The sequence below is a fragment of the Nannospalax galili genome, unplaced genomic scaffold (assembly GCF_000622305.1).
Source record: "Nannospalax galili isolate Female #2095 unplaced genomic scaffold, S.galili_v1.0 scaffold223, whole genome shotgun sequence".
Classification (NCBI taxonomy): domain Eukaryota; kingdom Metazoa; phylum Chordata; class Mammalia; order Rodentia; family Spalacidae; genus Nannospalax; species Nannospalax galili.
The window spans coordinates 382,746-396,318 of record NW_008348885.1 but is presented as its reverse complement, the minus strand read 5'-3'; the positions used below and the strand labels follow the sequence as shown (position 1 = coordinate 396,318).

General features: G+C 38.6%; 1 pseudogene; it reads left to right on the top strand.

The window, feature by feature from the left end:
* Window positions 1-2,708: 2,708 nt before the first annotated feature.
* On the top strand, window positions 2,709-4,641 carry LOC103744397 (annotated as a pseudogene).
* The last annotated feature ends 8,932 nt before the right edge of the window (window positions 4,642-13,573 follow it).

Here is a 13,573-nt window from a genome sequence, read left to right as displayed (position 1 = left end):
TAAGGGGTAGAGAGAGGGCTAATGAACACAACTCTTACCAGTGAGGCTTTCATCGACATCAGAATGTGATGCACACAGAAGGCCACAACTGGTCAAGTTTTGAAGAATAAGAGACTACGGAGTGTAGGATAGGACTCCTATATAGAATCTCACTCACTCATGGCTCAGGGACCACTGAAGAATAGGAGGCATAAAGACTGTAAAAGCCAGGACTGGGTCATGAACACAGGGAGGTGGAGGCTTTCAGGCCATTCGGCACTTGCTCATTTGAGCCTGTGCCAGTGGTGGCATCGAGCATGGGTCCCGTGTCAGGTCAACTAAACAAGGGCCTAAAGGGGACATGAGAAATAGGCCGTGGGCCAGTACTAGATTGAGAACTATTTTAGACTGATTGTTGCTGGGTGAGGGAGAGTATGACTTATATATGACCACTGGATGGGCTAAATAGAAGCCAGTGGACACACTTACATTGAAGGACATTTGGGTACAAACACCTGAATGAATAGGAGTCAGCATGGATGGCAGAGTGTATAGGGTTCTGTGGGGGGATAGGGATGTATGGATGGCAGAAGGGGGTCTGGCTTTGAATGGGAAATGTATGAAAATTTTAAAACTCAATAATATATATATAAATAATATGTATATATAAAAAGCTTATATTCCAGTAGGCTGAAGTTGATATTATTACTCTTGTAATACAGATATAGAAGCTAAACTCAGAAATGTAGCACCAAAAGAACAAGATCTGAGGTGCTGTCCTATCCTACAACAAAATCTATACTTGTTAGATTCACACCATGAACAAAAAGGTGTAACTTCTGTCCCTGTGTATTTTCACAGCTTCTGCCATTACAGAAGACTTTATGACATGTGCAATGTCTCTAACATTTAAAATGTGTGCTTAAACTTAACTTGTGACTTGTAGAAAGGCTTAGTCAAGCATCTCCACATCCTCTTGCCAGTCTTTAGTACACTGTTTACTAAACTGCTTTGGAATTAAGCCATAAATGTGCCTGTCTCATTCACTGGATTGAGTGCTCTTATAGGTAGAAATTATGTCTATATTAGTCAGGGTTCTCTAAAGAAACAGAACTGATAAAATGAACATATATATTTATTAACTTACCAGGATAGAGTTGGAGTAGTCCAAAATGCCTACACTACACTGGAGAGACTGAGAATTTGGTAGTTGTTCAATTCATGAAGATGGCTGTCTCAGTAGTCTCTATCTGGTGCTGAAGGCCTGAAAGATTCCTGGAGGTTTGTTACTCTTCAGTCTACATTGGAACCTGCAGAAGTTCATTCCACTTTCATCAAAGAAATGCCACAGCAGCAAGATAAACTCACCAGTCAGAGAGAAGACAAGCAGGCAAAAAGAAAAGCTCCCTTTTATATGGGCTGCCATCAGAAGATAATGCCTATACTTAGGTTGAATCTTCTATCTTCAAATAATCCAATCAAGAAAGTCTCTTTCATTTCAGTTAATTCTAGATCTAGGAAGTTGAAAACCAAGAATAGCCATCACAATGTCTTATTTGTATTTTGGCCACACCAATATCTAGCTCTGCCAAGAGTAGAAACCTGCAGTGTAAGAGTTTGCAAAGGCTCACATCTTGGCAATGCCCTGAGTAGTATCCTCTGCCCACTTTATACCTGCCGCAAGCCATAACTCCGTCCAGCAGAGCCGAGGAAAGACGACACAGACACCAAGGTGAGGTTCAGGCTTCTTCTTCTTTATTACGCACTTCAGTCCTTATATAGTTTGTTCCCAACAGCCCTCCTCCCAGCCAGGACCAATCAGGGCACACACACGCGCAGCAGGCAGGCAGAGTGACAGCTCATTGGGCCACGTAGCAGGGTCATGCTTGATGATGTCTCTGATCAGGCAGGCAGCACATGATCGGGCTCCTCGTGCTTCAGCGAGTTGGAGTAAACAAGTGAGGGTCACGCAAGCGTTGGAGTAAACAAGCAAGGGTCACGAGGCTTGGCAGCCAGCCAAGGGTTGGAGTCATGAGACTTGGCAGCCAGCCAAGGCGCCATCTTTGGCTGACTCGGCGGCGCTCTCTTCCCACACATACCCATGCTGGATACTTTGGAAAAACTTCTTGATGAAGTTTGGATGTCCTGAACTAATTTGATTTTTGCCTACAGAAGAAGAATGACATTGCCAAAGGCAAGAGAGACAAGCTAAGACAACTCACCTTTCAATGGATCTCTTTTATTTCTTCCATAAATATAATACCTCTGATTACACTGAAGAATTCCTCTTCACAGGAGGCACTGTAGTTGATAAAATATTTTCTTGTATTTAAACATATTTGTTTACCACATGAAGTGGACACAAATAACAATAAAGGTCTGTATTTCAAAAAACCCAGATGAAACATTATATAATATATGCATATATCAAACATCATTAGTAGATATAATTTTAGTGCTTTATATATAAGCTAAAATCATGGCTTTTATTATAAATTAACTTAACAATAAATAATTTTTTCTGTTTCAAAAGTTCAAATAAAGCAATAATGAGGGTTTCCTAACACTTTAGTCCATAGACAGTGCTTTGCCATAGTTCAGTCATCCAGAAAGACGTCTGTTTAGAAGAGGAAAAGGGGTGTCTGGATTCATGACTCTGGTGCTGGCAGCCAAGAGTAGAGGTTGTCTTGACTTCGTCCAGAGTTTGTTGACTTCACCTGAAACATGGAATGGTGCTGCTGTGTTACAGCTCTGTCTATGGTCAGTGCTTTGACCCCAATGCCAATGTGGACAATACCTGCACATACCACTCAGGGTTCCCATCTTTTATGATACACTGAAGAGTTGGTTTTGTTGTAAGAGAAGATTTTTCTGACTTCTTGAGCATTCTGGACTGTACAAAGTGTAGGCATAATAGTGAGAAGTCACCTGAAGTAGTCAAGCCAAAAGTCAACATTATTGAGAAGGAACTATCTGAATTAAAATCCAAATTTCAGAAGCATGTCATTCAAGTCCCTAAACCAGTAGAAGCAATAAAAAGGCCAAGCCCAGAAGAATCAATGACAAATTTGGAGTTAAAAATTTCTGCTTCCCTAAAACAAACACTTGGTAAACTGTCATCAGGGATTGGAGAAGATAAAAAAAGAAGACAATTATGAAATTAAGATTGGGACCTCTTGTAAAATTTGACTAAAAGCCCACTCAAAGGGAGGAAACTCAAGTGTGGTACTGTAAACATGACCTAATACACATGGCTGGAGTGGTCATAGATCTTAGGAAAAACCCCCAAGTCTATCACATGGCTAATGTGATTTCTTACTGTGTGAAAATATATATCCTTATATTTGTAGACAAATATCCCTGTCACCACCCATCAAAGAAGCTCATTTTGCATCAGTCAAAAACTATCACCAGCTACCACAACTGTTCACCACAGACATTGTCTATGAATTGCCTAGGCCTAAGGGACACATCTGCAATGCAGGACACTAATGACACTGATGAATCTCTCAGTTCTCCATAACAAAGCTCCCTCATGCAGCGGAGGGCCAGGAACACAAAAGGTCACAAATAGCCAAAGTGTAGAGATCAAGAATCTGCTGAGTTGTGGTCCATGCACAGGGTCCCTTTATTAAACTCCACCCACCCAAGGCTCAAGGACCATCACAGAAGAGGGACTGGAAAGATTGTAAAAGCCAGGGAGGAGGTGCATGACCATATGGAAACAGAGTTCTACAAGCTACTGGGAACCTGCTCATATGATTCTATGGCAGTGGTGTCAGCATACACAAGTCCCATGCAAAGTCAGGCAACAAAAACCCAGCATAGAACTGGGAAAATGAACAGCAGACCCCAAACTTATCTGAAGGAATGTTGGCAACTGATTGCTGCTAGAAGAAGAAGAGCTGTACTTCCTAAGATAAGGGATTCTGGATAGGCTGACTGGAGTCAGTGGATAGACTTGCACAGGGGAACGGGTGGGGACACTGAACAGAGTGGGACTTAACAGGGATGACAGAGTCTATGGACTCCAAGGGGAGGGCAACTATGGGAGGGTGCCAGTGGGGATGGGGGTATAAAGATGTTTAAGATTGTTTGAAATGTTCTGTTTGAAACACAAAAACAATTCAATAATTTTTTTTAAAAGGGAGGGTGTGAAAAGACAGGTCAGGGTCTGCAAAGTGTAGACAAAGTCTCTATCATTCAGAAGTGTCTATTCTGCATTAGGGGATGAAATATTGAAGCTGTTGTAGAAGAAAAAAAAACCTTTGGTTTTAATACATTCTTATCCCAAGAGGACTGTACAATAGGGAAACATGGACTAAAAAGAATGCTGGGAAAAATGTTATTCTCTTTTGACATGATTAGCACCAAACTGTGGGTGAAGTCACCATCTCAGTGTATGCTAAAAATTCACTTCCAGAGCTTAGAAGAATAGAAGAAAATAGTATATTGTTTAATGTGCACATTGCATTTGAAGGGGAGAAGGAATTTCATCAAAATGTGAAATTATGGAGTGTGACTGATGTAAAACAAAGTTATGTAACTATGACTGCAACCAAGATTGAGATCATCATGAGAAAGGCTGAACCCATGCAGTGCACCAGTCTTGAACTGCCTACAACCAAAAATCAGGAGAAACAAAAAGATATTGCAGGTTGATTGGAAGAGAAACAGAAAGCTATTGTCTGTTTCAGAGGTCTTAATGTGTGGTAAAGTAGTAGCTTGCTGCTGTAATCTTTGTTTGTTTTTGAATCTGGCATTTTAGGGCCATTGTGAGGTTCTTAAAAGCCAATGTCAGTTAAATTTTGTGCCTCCCATTCTTCTTTTGAGTTCTGTATTAATAATTATTCATTTCTTCTCACAGACAAAACCATAGTTGTTACCCCATACTTGAAGAAGCTGGAAAAGAACATATAAATATAATTGCCATAATCTTAGGATAAAAGATTACAGATAGAGAAAGAAAAATGGATTTTTTTGTTTACTTGTTTGGTTTTTGTTTGTTTTATTGTTTGTTTTTCCCTGATATCCCTGTTATCCCCTGCTTAGGAAAAGCAAGGTCAAATTTTAATTGTTTTTCTATGGACTTTTGTTCTTTAGCGAAAAGGTGAAAATTCTAGCGTTACTTTGCCCTGTGGGATGGTTACTTTTTGTAGAACTAATTTTAAATCTGACTAAAATATTATAATTTGTTTAGAATTAATTTAATTTCAATGTATTACATCAATATCCATATTACTTTCAAAGCAATACAGTTTGTAGGAAACATAATTAAGATTATAAACTTATTAATTTGGTTTAAATTCACCATTTCATAAGGGTAAGCAATAGTGCTAAAAAAATCACATAAAAGGTTTTTTATGACGTTTTTACTAAACTGTGCCTGATTTATAGTCTAAACTCTCTTAGGGATTCTCTGGTCTCCTTCGTGAAAAACTCTATCTGTAAAATTATAAACCTACTTGACTAATTGAAATTCATTAAAGTTTATGTTGAGGTTTGAATCTAGAATGTCCCTACAGGTTCATGTTTTGAGCTCTTGGTCCTCAGCTTATGGCAACAACTTTAAAGCGGTGGAGCCTTTAGGAGGTTGGATCTGGGTGTTTGAGGATTATACATCCTTGCTAGTATTCTTTTTTAGCTTTCTGGTCAGGGCTATGGGAAGAACCTGTGTCTGATCTTGTCACTGTGCCTTCTAGGCAATGATGGACTGTAGCCTCTGAAACCATGAGCCAAAATAAACCTTTTCTCCCTTAAGTTGCTTCTGTCACATGTTTGGGTCAAGGTGGTGAGAAAATTAATGCACTAGAGAGAAACTAAAAACACGAACTGTCCTTTAGGAAACCTATTTCATGTTAAAGTTAAGGCTTTCAAGAAGAGCTTGACAATTTTACTTATAGTGTAAAATTTCTTATTTATACTAGTTGAATCCATTAATGAATAGGTTATTGTTTGAGGCAGAGCTCAAGGAAAAAAATTAAAACTTTTATAAAGGTCAAAACTCTATCAGAACATAATAAATTTGAGCATTAAATATGTATAGGTGAAAGATGAAAATAAAAGGTGTTTACTTGCCAAAACTTTTGGGATTGATGAAATTCTTATAAATAAATTTTCATTATCACCAAAGTACCATTTTAATTAATAAAGAACTTGTATATATAATTATACTGTTAGCAAATAAGTATTAGAGATATTATCTAGCTCTGTGACAATGATAAAGAGAAAAGATGCGACATCAAGATTTGAAGAAAAAGGAACATGGTAAGAAATTTTTGGCAGTAAAAGTGGATCCAAATAGAACTCCTAAATTTCTAGTTAAAAGTTCATTTAGAAACATGAGATCTTCTTTACAGTTTGAGGAAAGGGGTTGAAACAATGTGATTCATACTACTAATTATACCTTTTTATCACTTCTTTCTTAAGGCTGTTTCCCCATGAACAGGATCTTAATCTGTTGGGTCGGCACTACTAAAAGCAAGTAAAATGTTCTCTAACTTCAGAAAGCAAGTGAAATGTTCTAATTTCAGACTCTGTTGCACAGCACTGTTTTATTTTTTGATACTATTGTGTAGTATGTTTATATTTGTGACCATTTGTTTATTTTGAGAACATCTAACTGTTCCTCAGAGAAAAATTAAGTGAAATTTACCTTAAACTATACTTAAAGTGAAATGATATTTGTTGGAAAGAATGTTTTACTGTCATTTTGTGATACCCTGGAACCAGAGTTATGGATGGTACTCAGCTGCCATGTGAGTGCCAGGAATTGAACCTGGATCCTCTGCTAGGGTAGCCAGTGCTCTTAACTGCTGAGTCATCTCTCCAGCCCCTTGAAATTGTCTTTAATTTGAAAAAAAAAAGTTAATAAAAATGTTTGTTAGTTCTAAAAGTATTTTAAAAACAAGGAAAAAGTACAAAAGGCAAATTGGTTTTTCACTTTGTTTATAACATTCAAAGCTATAATGACATCAACAAGTTGGAAATAAAATATAAATATAAATTATTGCATAGAAATCATTGCCTATGCTGGGTTTTGAACATAGTCTCCTGCAAATGCTTGAAATGAGAGCTATGCCAAGGCCCCTTATAGAATATAAGTGCATATTAGCAATGATTTATAGTTACTGAAATTTTCAAAAAGGTTTTTTGTAAGACTAGGGACATAGTTCAGTTTTTGAACACTTTCCTAACAGGTATAAGACCTTGAGTTCAGGGCTGGGTAGATGGCTCAGAGGTTAAGAATACTGACTGCTCTTATAGAGGACCTGGGTTTGAATTCCAGCACCCACACAGTGGCTAACAACTATCTGTAACTCCAGTTCCAGGGGATCCAGTACCTTCTTCTGACCTCCATGGGCATTGTATGACACAGATATGCTTACACACATGCAGGCAATACACTTATACAAATAAAATAAAACTAATAAATAAAAAAGACCCTGGGTTTAGTCTCCAACATCACATTTTTTTTTCATGAAAGTTTTCTGAAATCCTAATGTTTATTTGTAGTATTTGAGAAACTACCCCAAGCCATGCCATAGTGATTGAATTTGAAAAACAGTTTCCATGTATGTGCTTCCTATTTCTCAAAGTTGAAGAGGGTATTGTGTAGTATTTCAGGTATAGGATTCTCATTTCCAGTACCATCATGACTTCTGAAAATACTTTAATAGCAAATATTAGGTATGCGATTTTATTAAAATCCAATGTGTTTAATTAAAATACCTTTATTCAATTTCTTGACCATTTATTTAAAAGTAAATGTCCCTATACTAGTTATAAAACAATTTTCAAATATGGCACCATCAAGGGTGGAAAATAACTCAATCAATTGAAATTTTGAGCCATATAAAACAAGTCATGAATGTAAAATCCAACAACCACGAGACAGTAGATGGATAGCACATGCCTTTAATACCAGCATTTGGGAGGCAGAGGCAGGCGGATCTCTGTGAGTTCAAGGCCAGCCTGGTCTACATAGTGAGTTCCAGGGCAGCTGGGGCTACAGGAAGACCCTGTCTCAAAAAGACAGGAAAAAACAACCCCAATTTTTTATTATCTCTAATTGGCAATGCTTGAAAAATCATTCATTGTCAGTTATTTTAAAGGTTCATTTTAGGTTTCCTAACACCAAATCTTGAATTCAGACAAAGGATTCTTAATAACTTTTGAAACTCTCAAGTATGGGTTATATAGAATATATATAGGATGTAGAGGTATAAAATGAGATAACAGATGAGTTAGCTTGTTGATTGACTGACTGATCAGTCAGTTTACAAATTGGTCATTTATTTGGTTGGCTGGTTGATTCGTTGCGTGACTAGCTCATTCTCTTTTCTCTTATCTTCCTTTGTCTAGCAGAGTAACCAAGCCATGACTTTGTCAGATAATGCCAGATAAACAGAAAAGGCAGTGAAAATGCACCCTGTCTCTTATGTCCTAGACCTGAAATCACCATACCCTCTAATCAACATCCAATATATATGTTACAGTCAAGACAAAGTCAAGGGGATGCTGGAATATGTTGTGTCCATAATGAAGTCATTTCATGTACATGGGTCCAGGGATCAGCACAAAATTTTGGAACACTATTCTTTCAAAACCATAAAGCCCTCTGATTACAGATCATCTCATAAGACTGATGTCCTACACTACACTTTCTACTCTGCAATATATTTTTGCTATTTGGGCAAAGCTAATTTTTTGGGTTCAGCATGACACCAATCAATGACATCCTGAGATGCTGCATAGTAAGAAGTGTTTTTAAATGACATGAAGATAGCTATCCACCAGATTCATGGGAGAAAAAGCGTCTACCTGTTCTGTTAATAAGATATTAAAATTCCACCTGTTGCTGCAGCTCACCAAGAATTCAACCTCTAAAGAGAGAAATAGTTCATTCCGTTTAGAGAAAGCACATTCTAGAGAGCCTCAGCCGTAATTCTGTGGTAAAATGTTTGGACGAGAGAAGTTCTTTCTATAAGCATAAGAGATTAAAATTAAACTTTCAAAGACTGTGGGCAAAAGACCAACATGGGCAGTGGGTGGAATGTGGAGAGAAGTAACATCTCAGCCCAGGCTAGTCAAGCAGTACTAGTACAGCCTTGGGTCTCAGAAGAGATCCATGCCAGGTCAACTAGAAATGCTCTAAAGGGCTCCTTAATGAACAAAAATGAACTACAGAATCCTGTGTGCCTCTGTAGTTGTAGCCTGGAAAGCACTCGTTCCTCCGAGAAGCATGAGCTACTGGCGAGAACAGGGCACCCTGGGAAGAAGGGAGGAGCCAAGCCTTTGGCAGAGTTAACGTGGAGGCAAGATTGGAACTGGAACAAGGAAGTGTGTGCAGCTACCCGTCGAATGGTGGGGGCATCCTGCAAGCAGGGAAGCAAGATAAGGCATTTACAGACCTGGGCTGAGACTGAGGTCCCACCGGGACAGACGAAAGCTAATGGAGAATGAGGGGGTGGGCGGGAATCGCAGAGCTGTGCCTTGCAGTGGTTTCTTTGTAAGTCCTCCCTCTGTATCATATAAAGCACACCAAACCCAAGATAAAAATGTGTTACGTGGTGGATTTGTCCACCTGCCTCAAGAGCACAAGACCCTGAGAGAGTGGGGGTGGGTCAAACAGAAGGTGGGAAGGAGAAAATTTAGTGGCACAATAATCTATGCAATGTACATATGTGGAATATAGTGATCCTCATTCTTGTCCAAATATGGGCTTGACCATTGCATAAGTTCCTTCTGTTACCTTTATAAAAATATCCTAATAATCCATGAAGCATCCTGAGCTGAGCATAATCAGAAATCTGCATCCCAAATGGGTCAAAATCAGGTCAGTGGCCATTCTTCCCAAACATCACTAGTAATAATAAGGTGATTTATTAGTTTTTAATGTGGGATGACACCCACCCAGAGTTATTTAAAAAGTGGACACTATATGCAACTAGACTTTTAAAGTCAGTTATAAAAAGGGCACCAAAATATAAGCTGAGGCTATCTATCCTCCATCTATATCTATGGAAATTAGCAAACATAGACAATGTTATAATTAAACCTCACATGGTAACATTTTCTGAATAGTGGTTTCTAGCACAGTCCCCTTAGCAATGTCCAGCAAAACAAGATCAATATATTGGGCTCAAATGAAATATTAGTCTCTACTCTTATGTCAACCACAACAAAACAAGACTTACTCATCCTTCATTTAAAGTGCATAATTAGAATTTGATTGCCATCATCCTCATCTTCATTATTATCAATCATTGGAATAGAGACTGAAATAGAAGTTATTATCACAGGTGTCCTTGGGTTTTTTCTTTCTTCATTTTGTTTTTGTTTCATTTTATTCTAAAGTGATATATTGGTCAGGTATGGTAGCACATGTCAGGTGTACATAAGCACTTCCAGGCCAGTCATGGGTATAAAGTGAGACCCCATCTCAAATACACACACACACATACACACACACACGCACACACACACACACACACACACACACACACACACACACACACACACACACACACACACACACACACACACATCTACAAGTGAGAACTGCAAGGCAAACTACCCTAAGTGCCCTTGGAAAAAGACACATTTTAGAAAAGAGTGAATTGGAACAGTCTAAAGTATATGAACTCACAATGGACTGTAATTTTATAAGATCAGGAAATCAGAAAATGTTTCTCAATGTTCCACAATAGTATTACAGATGAAGTATATAAATGTTTTAGTCAACATTCTACATGACAGATCAAAGTATGTTTTTTTCCTCAGAGATGTTTTAAAATCTCCCACTTTGAACTCCAAATTCTTTTAAAATTTCATCTCCCATACTTATCGTCTTGGGTTTAAAGCATGTGCTCATTTAAAGATGTAATCTAGCATATGTATCAAGTCTATTGCGTCTTCCAGTTGTAAGTGTACATTTGATTTTTGAAATTTTGCTCTGTTGGGGGGCTGGAGACATGGCTCACCAGTTTAGAGCACTGACTGCTCTTGCAGAGGACTGGAGTTCTGTTCACAGCACCTCCATGGTGGTTAACAACTGTCTGTAACTTCAGTTCCAGGGGATTCAATGCCCTCTTCTGGTCTCTGCGGGCATTTCATGACACGGGTGTGCTTACATACATGCAGGTTAGAACATTCATACACAAAAAAATTAAAAATAAATAAAAGAACAAAAAATTCTGATCTGTTGAATTTTAGAACCAGATTCTCCAATTCAAGTGAAAACAATTCTAATTTAGTATGTAACACATGACTTTCTCCTTAACTCGTCTGACTACTCATATTGCAAATAAATGAAGATGTAAAAGGTGCCACAATGACTATAGTTATCTTAGGGGCCACTTACATGTCAGGCCTTCCTGAAGGGCTTTTTCATATATCATGTCAGTGAACCTTCCTGGCCTACCTAGAAGAGACACTCTAAGATTCTGATTCTATAAAAGGAGCAATTGAAGATTAGATGTATTAAGGAATCGGCCCAAAGTTTATGCTTAATAGATGAAGCTTGGATGGAATGCAGAGTAGGCTGGTAGTCTCCAAAATACTACAAGGATTCCTCAGATAAGAAGCCATCCAACTCCAGATTCATTGTGTCACAGTATTTTCTAAATGGTACTTAGGCCAGGAGATTTGATCAAGGAACAAGAGTGATGCCCAAGATCATTATCAAACAGTTTGTTGTGTTAATAATGTTGGGGGTACCCAAAAGGCCAATAAAGTCCTTAAAAGAAGCTAGCTCCTTGCTACTATTATGAGTTTCTTCTTCCCTCTCTCTTCCTTCTTTCACCTTTAGGACATCAATAAATATGTTCATGTAAAATAAAAGGTGGGCTAGCTGAAAATACTTGTACTGCCAGAACCAGAGGTATTGAAAAAACAAAATAAAACAAAACAATAAAAAAAAAACAGCTTAGTAATTTGATGAGAAGAACGCTTTACAGGCAAAGTTATCCAAGTTCTTAGAAGACACAGCAGGGCTCAGGAATGCTTAGAGAAGCTGATCACAGAAGTGTGTTTTAAGTGACAGTGTAGCCCTGCTGTTAGGTATGAGGCTCTTTAATTATCTGGCCTCTCAAGCTAGAGATGGAAGTGGGGTGGGCTCACAACCTGCATGAGCCTCAGATCCAGGCAGCTGAAACCAGCAACTAGTGGTTTGTTGCCAGAGCTTGCTGGGGAAATCTGCTGCCTTCAAAGAAACAAAATGTCCCACTCGTGTCACTCCCACGGGGCAGGCTCTCCTTAGTGCTCAAAAGAAGCCAGAATCTCCTTTCCTCCTGGGAAGGTACCAAGTTTGGTTATGTGGAGGCACCTGCGGGATGGAGCCTAGGTGGATGGGTAAACAAAATGGAAATTGGTGGGAAAGAAAGGGGAGGGCTTAGGGGAAGCTGCTGCCTAGCCCAGAAAGCTGGAAAGCGTGACCCAGGTCCTCGCTGCAGGAAATAGGATGAAACAAAGTGGCACTAATGAGACTTTGTTTCTCTAACCAAGACTGCACATCGAAGGAAGATCTTTTCTTTAATCAGCTACAAAAGCCAAGCATCATTCTTTTCCTGGTGGCTTCTCCAGTGCCTGGGTCTCAGGCTTGCACCTTCGGGCAGTCTTCTGTGGAGCACTCCCCTTGGTTAACTCTCTGGTTATTCATTAAGCGACCTTGTTCCAGGTCATCTGAACTGCTCCAATACCCTAAGGAAGCTAGTGGCTGAATAGGAAAGGAGTACTGGGCCCTTTGGCCTTTTGCAAGTCCACATGTACATATTGTGGCTTCTTAGAGCCCTGAATGCTCTTCCTCTACTTCATGTTAATACCTTAAAAAAAAAATTTTTTTTTTGAGACAGGGTCTCCCTGTAATCCCAGCTGGCCTAGAATTCATTATGTATACCAGACCAAGCACCTGCTTTAACCTCTTCACCGCCAGGCTCTAATGTCTTAATTTGGAAATTTAGGGTGAATTCTTATTAAAATACACCTGAAGCCACTGCTAAAGAAACAAGCATAAACATGGAATTATTTTTCATTTAAGGCATCCATAAACACTTGCAAATTTGGAGGTGGTGGGTTTTCAGTGAATATTTTCTAACTCTGACCTTGCATTTTCCAAGCAAATGATGACCTGCCAGTATAATGTAATGGGTAGTGATGGTAAGTTGCTGGTGTTGGTAGCCTGCTATTTGTGTTTGTTTGGTCATGACATTTGTTTAATGTCACAATTGAATTTGCTTTTGCAAAGAAGTCATATCCTCATCTGATTTCTTATGTCTGTGACAAGATAATTACAAGGGCAGTATTGCTTTACATTTAGCCCTATACAGGTTGTTAAACTGTACTAAACAATACTGTTTTGAGAAAATGGTTTTTCTTGCCTTGAAAATAATGTACAAGCAATGCAAAGGCCATGTCGTGTTTCTGAAATAATATATATTCTTAAAAAGAGATTGAATACAGAAGGGAAAACACAAGAAAATTTATAAAGGAGCCAGGAACAGTTTTGGGGGTTCTGGGAAAGAGCCAGTATTGAGTAGAATTTCCTCAAATAACAGAGTAAATCCAGTATCTAAGAAACCTGTAGAATGTCACA